Genomic DNA, 14,622 nt, shown 5'->3' with positions numbered 1-14,622 from the left:
GACATTGAAATCACAATCATTTAAAAATGTAAGTACTCATTAAACAATGCTAGTACTAAATAACTTTTCAAAAAGTTTTCAGGTCTCAACCACTTCAAATGTAAAAAGTTGATTTCTTGTTTAATAAAGTTCACCAATAATATGATGCTGCAAAAGCCATTGAAATGTCACAGAGCTAGAAAGTAACTTGAGATCATTTAGTTCAAACCTTTTCCATAAAGCATGAGAATATCTAAGCTATTCAGGACCCACATATTTCTTAGGACAGAAACATGTTCAGATATATCTATAAGAAGCATGAATACTTTTAGATAATAGACTATCCTTTAAATTTTAATGTGAATGTTTGACCTCACATTGATTCTCTCTCCTTGTGCTTCAGCATCAATTATTACTGCACTGTTGGGTTTAACTTCAGTTTATATAAAATTTGAAGGAAAAAAACATGGGTAAGTAGCAAATTGTATGTCATTGCTGTTTAACAATTATTAGTTTGCTTTAAAACATTAGTTTGCCTTAAAATATTCTGAAAGCAGTTCCACTGAGAAATGCCAAAGTGAAGGTAAATTAATGCCATACATTCTCTGCATTGATGTTACAATTTTTAAATTTGAGTACCGGGAAGAATGACATCAAGACCCTACCCAATTATAAGGAAAATCAAGCTTTGTCTCCACGTGATTTATGCATTTGCATCAACACTTTTAAATTTAACATTGCAAATTATTTAAGCAGAAGTGACTGAAGTTTTGAGGCAATCTAAATCCAACTGGGTACTTTCTGCTGATTCTCTAATTGTTTTAAGTATGTAAGTCGCTTTATATTCTTCACAGTCCCATGGAAGAAAATTCAGTTATTTAGAATGAAAAAAAAAAAACTGTTGGATCCCGTTCAGCCTCTAAAATATTACTTTTATTTTTCTTAACTAGTAAATTGAACTTAACTAGTAACTAGTAAAACAAACAAATGCTACCTATCACACAGAACTGTTGCAAAGCAAACTGCCTGTGTAAGTAGCTCATGACTGTAAGCATATGAAAAGGGCCATTATGATTATTAATTTTGATGTCACCCCTACCAAAATAGCTCCAGAATGTCTAAGCAAAGAGTATGAAATATTGATGAAATACAAAACTGCTAGTTTTGTAAACTCAGCAAAAATATATTTTATTGGTTATGTTTTTATATTCATAATTTGTCTCTCAGTTTTTCTATTTATTTGTCCTCATAACCATGTTACTAATTTTATACTGGTTAGAAACAGGTTTTACAGCATTAGTTCTCATTTATTGTTATCAATAGCTAACATCTGTTGAGCTAAGCTTATTGTATGCCAGACACTAGAAAAGCTTCTATGCATAATTAGCCCATTAAAATCTCAGAACAACCCAAGAGGTAAGATGGCTGTATGCTCACTTTACCAAGGAAGAAACTGAAACAGAAAGGTAGCTGCTTTGCTTCAGTTCATAGAAGTAGAGACAGAGATGGGATTTAAACCTTCGTAGCCTGGATCATATCCTGTATTTGTAACCATGACACCATACTGCAGTGTTTCCCACAGTGTCACAGCACTTTCTAAGGCCAGCTGATAAAGCCTACCTCTTATTATTCAGCGCTGCTAGGAGAAGCCCTGGGTGGTTACTAGTGCTCTCATGTGACTTGGGCAAGCACCTTCATCAGAATGGTAAACTGAGCCAAGGAAACTGCTTAGTATCTGAATGGGGTTTGGTTTTTCTGGCCAGGCAAAATGTTTCTTAAGCCCAGGAAGGATTCTGTAGGAATAATTCTTATTAATGATTCAAACATTTAAACTGCTATTTTTATAATTTGTAGTGATTCCACAATATAGGATCATGGAGTCAGAATATGGCAATTATATTTGGAATTCCTTATGCTTCTGAAGAACCACTTCAGGTTTAATGACCCTTAAGGTCATAGTAGAATACATCTTACTAACTTGATGTCTTCCAGCTGCTTGGTGACAAAGAAAACATTGTTAGAAATATCCATTGCTGGATTGTTTACTATACAGAACTTAACATGACTGAAGATTATATAAATCAAATATAGAGTAAATTTGTTATGGGTCTGTTGTAGATCAGTGGTCAAGGGTATAAGTTCTGTAGACAGAATCCCAACCTTTTACTTACTTTCTGAGTATCTCAAGCAAGTTACTTAAGTCCTAGTGTTCCCATTTGTTAACTAAAAGTGTTCTAGTTCATGGTAATTATTTTGCTGTTAGTTCAAACTGAACAAGACTGCTCCTTAAAAATACTATACATAGTTTTGCTTTTCTTCACCAACCCTATTATTTATTTTCCACTATGTAGAATTAGTCTTAGAAGTGGAAAAAAAAGTTACATTAAATTGGAAATAATCCATCTGTTAAGCCATTCAGTTAATTGATCAAATGGAATATTCCTTTTACCAGTGCAATATCTTTTTTGGGTAAATATTATATACATATATATAAAAGAGGAAAGGGGAAGAGTGGAAAGGTCTCCAAGTAACTAATAGCAATATTAACCTTTTAAGCATAAACTCAAGATAAGACGGTCATGAATGCTGAGGAGCAAAACAAAGTCAAATGGTATATGACTTTGCAAAACAGACCCTTGCAGCAAATGAGTGCAAATAAAAAATGAAAACAAATGTGGTGACAGTGATTAGTTTCCAGCCAAAGTAAAACCTATAAGTTTCTATTAAGATCACATATCTTCACTACTATTATATCTCAATCCTGGATGTTAAGTGCTCAGTCAATTAAAAACACCTCGGAAGATGGATCTGTAACACCTGCTTACAGAAAACTAATGCTGGTGGAAAATGCTGAGGGGCACAAAGTTGTGTAAAACATTGCCTTGGCCCTATTCTCTAGGCCAGTGACATCCAATCTGAGGCCTTAGGGCTGAGCAGAACTGCAACTAGGTTGGTTTACAGGAGATAAATGCCCAAAAGACAGAGTACCAGGAAGCATGGCAGTTGGGAATGATCTCCAAAAGCAAGTCTAGGACCACAGGAAAGAGGAAACAATAGAATACACACGAAAAAAAGAATTTGGGTGCAGAGACTCTGTGACGTGTCAGCCCTAGCAGGGTGGGTGCTGGGTGGGCAGGTTTAGACATACGGAAATTAGATCTTTCTATGATTTCCTATACTATAATGGATCATGCGTACTCTACAGTTGTAAGTAAACAAAGATGTTTGGAAGCCTATTCACCCCCGATCAGGGAAGCTTTGTGTACCCCTTCACATTATTTAGCGCATGTTTTACATTCTAAATGTAACCTAGGAACAACAGTCTGGCCATCGGACAGATTGTATTAATAAGGAAGATGTTACAGGCAGCAAAAATCTAAGCAAGGAGAAGAGCTGCAACCAGCTGTAACTTTGTCAGTGCTGTTTATGGAAAGGTATTGCTGGGAAGGAATTACAGATACTTGGCTTATAAAGAAGCACAAGCTATGTGCAGCTCATTCATGGAGAAAAAGGGTCTGGGCTAAGTTTCTGGACCAAGGATGTGTATCTATTGTGAAAATGGAAACATTAGACATTTCATAAACTGAGGCTATTAAGCATTTGGATTTATAATGAATTCCCCATGCTCTACTCCAGGTTCACCCACATCCGTCAGATTGCAGCCTGACTTCCCTTAAACTCTGACCATAAGAAGAAAAATGTCTGGTCATCTATACATAATAATGCTGATCAAGAAGAACACTGTAATTTGAAGTGGAAATCAAGTCATTTCCTTTCCTGTTTAATGTACATCTGACTCAGAGAGATGCACCAACAAATGGATTTCTGAGCTTGCAAAACTGAGGGTCAGACCTTGAGCTGTGGAAAACCGACCAAGCAAATGCTTTTGAAAAGCATCTAACCTGATTTCTACTTGAGACCTACCTCCATCAGACCTCAAACTAATCAGTAATAATTACTGAATATAGTATATGATTATTAAATTATAAAGTACATAAATTATAAAGTATATAATGATGAATGATTAAATCCAAAACATCGATATATTGCTGATTTGTGCTAAAATTATAAATACACATAAAATTGTTTCAGAACCAATATACAAATACCACTATTAAGCGACATCTAACATGTAAAACTGAAGATTTCTTTGCAATTTTTTCTTTGGAATGTGTATCACAAAGCATATATAGTTAGACTACTGTGTTCAAATGTTACTTCAGTTAATTCTTTTGTGTGTTTGTGGTTACGTTTTATATACCATTTAAGCTCCTTGGTTTCTGTTTGCAGTCAAATTTTAGAATTTGCTTTCTTCATCATTTCTTACTAAATATTATTATTTGAATATGCTTGAGTGGTTCAAAATACAAAGCTATATAAAAAGATATACTCAAGGATGTCTTACTCTCATCAGCCTCATTCTCACACATCTCCTATAAGTTTCTTCTTCTTGTATCTTTTCTTGGAGAAAAAAAAACAAATACATGTGTGTATGTGTGAATATGTGTGTGTGCATATCCATACACAGCTGATGAGGTATGTGAAAACTTGGGTTACATTTATAAATGAACCCAGTACATTGAAGAGCAAATCAGAAAATTCACAAAGCTAGGATGATTAATAAACAAGGCATTTGACAGAACAAATAAATAGATTTTGCAATGATATTTACATTATTGAAAGTGAAAATAAAAATATATCTTTCTCTCCCTAAAGTTTTGTCTCCTCCTTGTTTTATTGATGCCTGTCTCTGCCACGCTTCATGGCCATTTATTACATTTAGTGCTTCTAGCCCTTAAAATAATAATGAAAATAGACCATAAGCATTTAGATTAGGAACTGTTCTCAAAATATGTCCAAGGCAGAAAGCTATTTTTTTAAAAGTGGCCAAAAATTATCTTATCATCAAGGAGCCTTTTGAAAGAAGTTACACTATAATTCATTTAGGAAGCCTGCACATTCTTAAATTATTTAAATATTTTTACTAGACTTTCTTAAATTATATCTCTGATAACCAGGACATTACTTTCAGAAGAGAATTTATTTGAGGGATTCAGTCTTCTCTCCTAGCCATTTACGTTGAATAGCTTCTCAACTTTCTGGTTTCAGATTACTGTCGGATCTAGCTTTGTGTTGCTTAAATAGTAGGAACTTGTTAAGGCAAGACTTCATATTAAGAATGAAGTCAATGTTGTAAGCAAACAAATACACTGGTTTCTGCAAAGTCCAACACTTAAGACTGTAGTATTGTAACTGCTGAGTTTCTTCTTCCTGGTAACTTGATGTCTCTGTTTGTTAGGACTGCAGCAAGAAAGCACACAACCCGTGTGGCTTGAACCACAGAAATGTATTGTCTCCCAGATCTGGAGGTTTAGACTCTGTAAGATCAAGGTGTTGGCAGGGTGGGTCCTTTGAGGGCTGTTGGGGAGAATCTAGCTCCACTCGTCTGCTGGCAATCTTTGGTATACTTTGGTTTACAGAAGTACAGCCCCATCTGCCTTTGCGTCTGTCCGTGTGTCCAGGTCTTTCTTTTTTATAAGGACCTGGTATTACTAGACTAAGGCTCACCCTATGACCTCATCTTAGTCATCTCCAAAGACCCTATTTCTAAAAGAAAAAAAAAATCACACTGGTACGAGGGAATAGGACTACAACACATGAATTTTGGAGGGGACACAGTTCAACCCAAAGCATCTGATACATAAATTATACCAAAAGATACATATTTTCTGTTATCATTTTAGCATAATTTTTCAATATTTGAATATGGTATGCTCAGTGCTATCATTCTAGGAGAAGAGAAAAAGAAAGGGGGCAGGAAGAGGGAGGGAGAGAAAGAGTGAGAGTTGTTTTTAAATGTTTTCAGACCTCGGGTGGAGTTCTTTACCAAAATATATTCATTATTTTTAATATATACATTGATGAATATTGATAGGTCACTTGGCATGTGCAGTTCCCAATGTCAGTCGGAATATCTGAACACTGACTTTATATCCAACATTGTGTTAGAGACTGCTGAAACACAATTATGCAAACAAACAAAACAACTATACAAAAATGTTTCCTTGACCACAACTTCAGTGTATTAGGGAGATATGAACAACATTGAAAAATACAGATGGTGAATATTGAAGGGCTAAATTTTGACAGGGCTGAGAAATATTGCAGGAACTCGAAACGCGAAATACAATTGAGGTTTGTTAATATACAAATATTCTGAAAAATCAATAAGAAAATGAAAACTATTCTAGTAAACAGGGCCCATCAATAGGGGATTGATTAAGTTAGGCTATGTCTCTTTCCCACAGAGGATTCTGCCATTATTACAGTAAGGGCAGATTGGCCTGTGCTGAATGAATGTAGGGAGAGACAGATTAAACAAGAAATTTTCTTTTATTGATTTATAATTGACACACAATATTATATTAGTTTCAGGTGTGCAACATAGTGATTTGATGTTTTTTTCACATTATAAAATGTTCACCTTGATAAGTCTAGTTACCCTCTGTCACTACAGTTATTAAAATATTATTGACTATATTCCCTATGCTGTACATTATATCCCCATGACTTACTTATTTTGTGTCTAGATATCTGTACTTTTTAATCCCTTTCACTTATTTCTTCTCTCTCCCCAGGTACCTCCCCTCTGGCAACCACCAGTTCGTTCTCTGTATCTGAGTCTGTTTCTGCACATAAGTGAAATCTTGGTATTTATCTTTCTCCGCCTGACTTCACTTAACATAATCACTTTTAGGTCTATCCATGTTGTTGCAAATGGCAAGAATTTCTTCTTTTTCATGGATGAGTAATATTCCATTGTATGTTTGTATGTATATCTTTATCCATTCATCTATTGATGGACAGAGGTTGCTTCCACAGGTTAAACAAGAAATTTTTCTCCCTGAGGACATTGGGTTGCTTCCACAAATAACACTGCAATGAACACCTGCTGTAAGTCCTTTCTTGACCTATATAATACTTTATTTGCAATAAAAAGAATTTATTGCAAAATATAATAGTGAAAAATGGAAATGTGGTTTACATGTAAGCCTAATTTGACCAAGTGGTGCCAATTGCTCTCCCAAATGACTGTGCCCATCCACATGCCAACCAGTGGTGTACCAAGGTCAAACGTTCTCCATGACCTGACCCACACTTAGCACTGTGCGTCTTTATAATGTTGTCTAGTCTAGGATGAACTAGCCCATTTCCCCAGGGCTAGTTTGTAATAAATAAAATGATACCTTTTTTAACTTAAATTTCTTTGATAATTTTTTTTAATTTAATGAAAAAAATGTCTTCTCCATCCAAATCTATTACTCTATGATCTACTCCCCTTTCACTTTGCTATGACCTCTCTTAGAATCCAACCATGTGTTTTCCCTTAGTCAAACTCATATATTTTCTCTACAACCTCAAATCATCATTTTTCAAAGCAATATAAAAAGTTCACAGATTATTAGTGCTGTAAAGAATCTTAGTGATCTAGAACAATATGTTCATTCTGCATCCAAGGAAAAGAAGGTCTGGAGAAATGAAATGACTACTGCTAAAGGGATTTGAGGGGCAGAGGCAGAACTGATCAGATAGAAGTGGCAGAGCTTTGGATTCAGACAGAAAAAGGAAAATACATGATGGTGGGTACAGCTGAATAAGGCTTCCCAATGGGAGGTAAAGCTGAAACAGCCCTTGGAAAGATGCAGAGATGGGGAAATGTTCTAGATGGAGAAAGTAATCTGAAGAAAGCCATTCTCAAGGGGCATGCACATGCTGCATTTTCTGCATGACAGAAAGGAGCAAGAATTCATGACTACTGTAGGTAAAATGGGCCTGGGACTTGGGGAATATGGAGAATCTAGCCAGGACCAGCTATGTAATTTTTAGGTCCCAGTACCAGATGAAAGCACAGGGCTCCTCATTTAAAAAAACTAAGAGGCATCTATGAAGCTTGTGCTGAAACTAGAAAGCTTCAGAAAATGAGGTTGGAAGTAGGATCCCCTGAAGTTTGTGAACAAAAGATTGAAATAAGGAAAACCATATTTAAAGAAATACAGATCTCTCTTGGGAGTAATTCCACAATATGCACTAAAATTTAAAATGTACTCACTCTTTGACTGAGTGGTTGCTCTTCTAGGAACTTATCCTGTAGATATTTCATTCATGATCAAAAAGGCATGTTTCAAGAATGTTCACTGCAAAAGATCAGAAACAGGCTAAACGGCCTCTGCTAAGGAACTGGGTAAGGCAATTGCTGTACCTTTATGCCATGGGCATTCTCATCATCTTCAAGCATCTTAGCATTGCAGCTAGATTCTTCATCCATACTTGGATTCTAAATCCTTAGGAAACTTGGCTTTGGGTGGGGGGGGGCACTATTTGTGACTGTGAGATGGGATAAATAATATTTTAATTCCTAGCCAATAAAGGGCAGTTAAAAATGAATGTGGAGCCATAAAAAGCACAGCAGTGTGTATGCTATGGATTATTTGTGAATAAAAGTAAAACATAATACTAGTATCTACGTAGAATACCTGTGGAGAAAAACAAGCAGCTGATGACAGTGGGACCCCAAGAACTGGGGTGGAGTGGGATGAAGACATACTCTTTAATACGTTTTCTTAAGCCTTTAAAATTTTGCACCATTTGCATGGGTTACTCAAAAGAGCAGACGACTTGCAGGAAAGAAGAGAGAGCCCTTGGGAAGGGAGAAGGAAACCATTTCTGCCTTTAGATGGTGGGTGGCCAAGTAGCACAGCTCAAGAGCATTTGATTAAATGCTGCACCCAGAGATGATTGTCAAGAGAAGGATAAAGAATTCACGCCTGTATATCCTCCACTCTGAGGACTCTGGATAGGTTTGAAATTAATTATATTTCTGAGCAAGCAATAAAGGAATGATTGAGTTTGCAAACCTTAAGTAAGAAACAAAGGGCGGAGGAAGGACTACGAGAGGGAGCAGATTCAGCTGGTAGCAGCGTGCAGGATGACAAAGGAAATCAGGGATTTCCCAGGTAACCCATGGAGTGCGCTGATGGGGGTCTGTCCTAGGGAAGAGGCATGGGCATGACAGGGAAGAGCAAAACTCAATGCCATGGAGAAAATCCGGCTTGTTGACTAATTGGACACGCTGGAGAATGAGGAACGAGCCTACCAGGAGCAGGATGATTTTGCAGTGACAGCCTTCCGGGAAAAATTGCTGCATTCCCAACATGTGTGCATCTGAGAGTTAGACCTGATTCTTCATTTCCATGCCTTGATTTTAATCCTTAGGAAAGCACGCCTTGGGGTACTACTTGTGATTCTAAAATGGAATAAGTAATGATTTGATTCCCAGCCAGTAAAGGGCACTCCAAACGACTGGCTCCACCATTTCCCCAGGGCTAGTTTGTAACCTGGGACAGAAATAAGCTGTGTGTATTAAATCAATACAATCACTCACGCACAAGTTAAAAAAAAAAAAAAAGTCATTGCTTTGGTAGCTGTGTATTATATGAACTATTTGTTCCTTAATGGTTAAACTTTCTTCTGACGATGTAAAACTGGCCGCATTTCCACACTGAGTCACCACCACCCAGGGTCTAGGCGCCTTGAGCAAGTTCCAAGGTGCCACGAGGCAGATTACAAGCCCCTGCCTGCACTACTGGGCTGTCACAATAAGGTTTCCTAGGAGAGATGCTTGTGCAACATTCCGGGCACTCCCTGCTTTCGTGCTCTCTGCCCGCCTGGCAGGAGCGGAGCGGCCCATCGGAGCGCGGGGGCTCAGCAGCCTACGGCAGGGGTCAGTGTGTGCTGCCTGGGAGGCACTGGGGGCCGCCTTGGGATCTTCCCAATAACAAACCCACTGCTGCCGCAGCAGCTCTGATGTGAAACAGGATCAATACAGGGTATGGCTATGAAACACAGTCAGACAGGTATTAGTCAGGCTGTGTTACACAGAATTAGCAAAAAGGCAGGAGGCATTCCGCCCGCCTGCAGAAGCCATGTTTCCGCAGAGTCCATGATAACCCCTTCCCCGCCTTTCCACCCTTGGCCCCCAGCTCCTGCCACTCCCCCAAACAGACCTTCCCAAGGTTCCGCCCTGAGCTTTTTCCTCTCGTGATTTCCCCCACTTCTGCTTTCTCACCTTTTACTTCTGTGCACTTGACTCACAACTCCACCTCGGTAGCCTTGATGTCTCCAGATCTAAATGTCAGGTCTCAACGGCCACAGGCCTCTCCCGCTACTGACCTCAAGGTCAGTCTTTCCAACCCTGGGCCTGGACTCTTCTGTCTTCCAGGCTTTCCTCTTCCTGACTTCCCTTCACTATACCCCTATCCTCCGAGGCACTTCAAATGGCTTCCTAGATTCATTGTTCTCCCTCTTTCTGCCTTGCCACAAACCTTCTGCTAGACTCTCCACTAGTCCTGCTTCAGGACCTCATTGCCTCTCCACTCCTATTAGAACCACTTTGCAAGTGAATTTCCCTACTTTTAATGTCTTTTACTTCCACTGCTCTGGCACACTGTTCCCACAGTATCCCTTCAAATGTTATTCCCTTGCTCCAAAATCTTCTGTGGCTTCCCTTGCTACAAAATTAATATTATTCCAACAAACTAGGGATGTGTCCTACAAGCTTTTTCATGGTTTGTATTGTCTCTTTGTAATTCTATCATTTCTTTAAATTTTTCTTAAACTTCCATATTTTCAGCCTATATCACTTTCTAGGGTATTGAGTTATCTGAATTTACTATGTTTTGGATAACATACTTTCTCAATTTGCATTGTTCACATGTGAGCAATATAAATACTACTCAAACTGACTTAAAAAAAAAGACAACTGTGGGTAAAATTGCAATATTTCCAGAATCTCTCGCCTGGCCTTAGTGTATTGCCACATCAACAGGTGTTTCCAAGGGATGGAGAGAAGTAGTTCATCTCCATATCAATGGGTAATTACAAGGATGAGCCAGGGCATATCTGGACGGGAGAGGTTGGGTGGGGCCCCTTCTGCAGCTGGGTCGTTAAGAAACTGGAAAGCAGAAGTGGATGACTGCTTTTAAGAAATAAACGGATTTCTCCCACTTTATGTCTCCCTTTGACTGATTTTGGTTTCGAAGGTATTTTGCCCTGCGATTTTACTGCAGAATCACAACATCTCTACTTTCTAAGGACAACTTCCTCACATCCAGAATTGGTTCTAGTTAGGCTTGGCTGCTCCTAGAGTTCAGCGTCATGTTAGGGATGTGTACGTCTCTCTTTTGGAAAAGCAAGATGACACCAAGAAACGCTGCTGACATTCAGCCAGTTTACTTACCCAAGCAGAAAGATTGTCTTTGCTTATAGCTCTGGCAAAAAAGCCCTGGTAAAGGCTCTGATTGTCCCTACCATGGTCACAAATCTACCTCTAAATTAAACACAAGGGAAAATATGTAGATTGACCTGTTTCACATTCCTACTATTGTGACTGAGACATGGACATGAAGAGGAAAGTTAGCCTCACCCAAATCACAAGATAACGATTTTCTACAGAACAGAATACTTGTACGAGATTTGAATGAGAGTCGATGAACTGCCAGACAGACATCAGACAGATGTCAGGCACACACACGCGCGCACACACACACAGACACAAAAAACACTTGCATGCTTTTGACTGCATATAAATAACAAAATGCCCAACTCAAAAGGGTTAAACGATAAAGATTTTTAATTATTTTAGTTAACCAAAAATCTGGATGGAGAAAAAGCCAAGGATGGTGCATTGTCTCTATCTTTCTACTGGGTTATCCTAATCTCCTTTCAGGTCACAAGATGGCTGCGGCAGCTCCAAGCATCACACCTCATATGGCACTGTTAACAAGCCAAAAAGCAAGGGCAAAAAGATCTTCTATACTATTTTTCCCAGAAACCCCTAGCAGTCTATACTCACTGCCAGGAACTGTACACACCCATCCCAGACCAATCTTTGGAAAGGAAAGCAAAGTCACAGGCTTAGTGCACCACTTTTGTCCCTGGGACTGGGTAGATTCAATTTGATTTTTAGTAAGAAAGAATGTAAAATGGACTTTGGTTGGCCATTAAATGTTTGCCATAAAACTGTAATTCTTATTTAATTTCTTCCACTTGTTTTAAACTTTTGGTAGTGTATCTTGTACTTAGGGTTTTTTAGTTGTTTTTAATTTTGATTCATAACATGTTGGAGTTGAAGGAACTTAGGACATTTAGTTCAGAGCTTTTCAAAGTTTTTATTTCAGACTTGTAATCCAACGCACAAATGCAAGTAAGTAGGAGTGTTTAAAAATGAGCTGGTGCAAGTGGGGTGCCTGGCAAAGAAGGTGGGGTCCTACCAGCCAATGGCCTTGAGCCCCTTCTAGAAAGCTAGAGACTTTCAGAATGGAATTTTTAGACCATGTATCTCTCCTCATTTTAGAGAACTGAGGTGCTGAGAGGTGAAAATGGTGTGATCTTGCCCTTCCACTGGTTACTTAAGTTCATAGTTTACATCAGCTGATTCTCTAATCTCTGCACATCTTCTATGTCTGTATAATTCCATAATGTTTTGTCTTCAAAGTTTGCTTTGTATCTACACACTAAAATATCCTTACAATAAATCTTAACGTAGAAATCATTACATTATTTATTAGCCTTTTATTATCTTTCTCTAACTGCACTCTACTGTTCTTGATATATACTGTCCAGAGCTACATGCAGTATTTCCAGTGCAAATACAGCGATTTATTCTTTTATAGGCAAAACAGGGCTGTGGCTAAGTGGGCAGACGTTAAACATGATACTACATGTGTTCCAATCTTGCCTCCAAGAACTTCAATGTCCTCATTTGTTAAGTTGAAGTAATTATAATAACTACTTCACTGGGTTGAAGTCCATGTGAAATGTATTTTCATAGTCCAGCACACAATTATTACTATGTGTTTGCTGTTATTTTCTCATCTTTTTTTTCTTTCCCAAATCCTCCTCGGCCATCAAAGATCCTGCAAGTTCTTGGGAATTTCCGTCCCAGAGATGAAGGGCCAGTGATGACTAAACCCAGAGGCTTCTATCTTATATTTAAATTCATTTCCGTAAATACATTTCCCTCACTTTACTTTCTCCTCCTCAAATATCTTTGTTGTATGGTTTGCAGTTTTACTTTCTTTGGAAACTAATGGTAAAGGATCAGACTTATACTATCGGAGTTGAAAGGGGTCCCAAGGTCAAGTCATTCACAGTAAAGGAAAAGGCAGTTTAGAAATTTAGGTTACTTGGCTAGAATCACCAGTGTTTCAAAGATCCTTGTTTAGATCACACAGTGCCAATTTTCCTTATAATTTGGATCAAAGTCCCAGTTCTCCTTCACTGCTCCCACATCTCTACTCACAATCCCTGACGAATCTCTCCCATGCATTTGTCTTAATAGCTAATAACAGAAAAAAAGGAAAGGTTGTTATAAATTGTCCGTATGTCTGAGATAGAGCTAGGTACTTTTGTAATCCTATACATACATAACACAATTCTAATTTGCCTCCTTCACCAAGGACAAATTTCAAAGAAAGAATCTCTTTAAAATTCAACAGAAGTTAACCTAATAAGATTTTCTTAAACGTTAACCTAATATTTTATAATTATCTAATTAAAATTTTCGTTGCTTTCTCTAATGTTGAATACATATAGTAAGAAAAATAAATGGTCACATGAATAATTCTTTTCTTGTAGTATGTACAGAGAAGGAGGCTTTCGTAAGCATTGGTGGTTCAGTGGTAGAATTCTCGCCTGCCACGCGGGAGGCCCGGGTTCGATTCCCGGCCAATGCAATACAGTTCTTTTTTTTTTCCGCACATTTTAGTTTCCCAAACAAGTTTAGATTGTGAAAACGTTAGATGTGTGCGAATGAAGAAAGATGAATCACGTCTAATTCCCGTTTTTTATTTCCAGCAATCGAAAGAAGTTTTCCTGAGCCTCGCTGTTTTTTTCGGGCTCCCTTTTAGATTGTTCTTCGGGGTCCCGGTGTATATGAACTAAACCTGTGTACAATGGAAAGCAGTGTTTTATGACACAAATAGGAAAAAAGAAAAAAAAAATTCTAGGCTGAATGTTTGGAGATGCCGGGGATTGAACCCGGGACCTCACACATGCGAAGCGCGCGCTCTACCACTGAGCTACATCCCCCAGCCGAAGGTTGTTTTTCTGCTGTTGGGATTAATGCAACGTCATTAGCGCCCGTCAAATTTGTCCGATCTCGAGTTTATTTCGGTGAGTGTCTGCGGCACGACTCCACCCTCAGTCCTAAACCGTGTCGGTGGTGCGGTGGCCCTCGTGCAGCCAGCGGTCTGGGACGGGAGGCCCAGCTCGCCAGCCGTCCCGCAGCGCTCCGGGCGCCCAGGGAAGGAGGGACTGGCGCCCTAGCGGCAGCTCGGGTTCCTCCCTGGGTCTGCGGCGCAGGGGGCGACGAGAGGGCGCCGCGCGGCCCGTCCGCCGCTCTGCCGCGCGCTTGAGCCCGGACCCCTGCCGTGGCCCCTGCGCGCCGGGCGCCGAGGGCCCGAGAGGACCTGCTCCTGAAGCAGAGCGGTGGGCACCTTTTGCGTGTACCGGCACATCTTACGGATTTACCTGTGCGGCCGTCCGCACTCCAGTAAACTCAGACCTGTGCACGCCAACTCTCCG

General features: G+C 39.1%; 2 non-coding genes across 2 annotated transcripts; one reads left to right on the top strand and one right to left on the bottom strand.

Annotated features, from left to right (window-relative positions):
* Positions 1–13,701: 13,701 nt before the first annotated feature.
* TRNAG-GCC (transfer RNA glycine (anticodon GCC)) lies at positions 13,702–13,772 on the top strand. Its single transcript has one exon. It is a non-coding gene; the product is annotated as a tRNA-Gly (tRNA).
* A 283-nt stretch (positions 13,773–14,055) lies between these two features.
* TRNAA-CGC (transfer RNA alanine (anticodon CGC)) lies at positions 14,056–14,127 on the bottom strand. Its single transcript has one exon. It is a non-coding gene; the product is annotated as a tRNA-Ala (tRNA).
* Between the last annotated feature and the right edge of the window lie 495 nt (positions 14,128–14,622).

This window comes from Manis javanica, chromosome 7 (genome assembly GCF_040802235.1).
Source record: "Manis javanica isolate MJ-LG chromosome 7, MJ_LKY, whole genome shotgun sequence".
In the NCBI taxonomy this organism is placed as follows: domain Eukaryota; kingdom Metazoa; phylum Chordata; class Mammalia; order Pholidota; family Manidae; genus Manis; species Manis javanica.
Note: the sequence above shows the minus strand (reverse complement) of the source record. Positions and strands in the feature narration are given on the sequence as shown.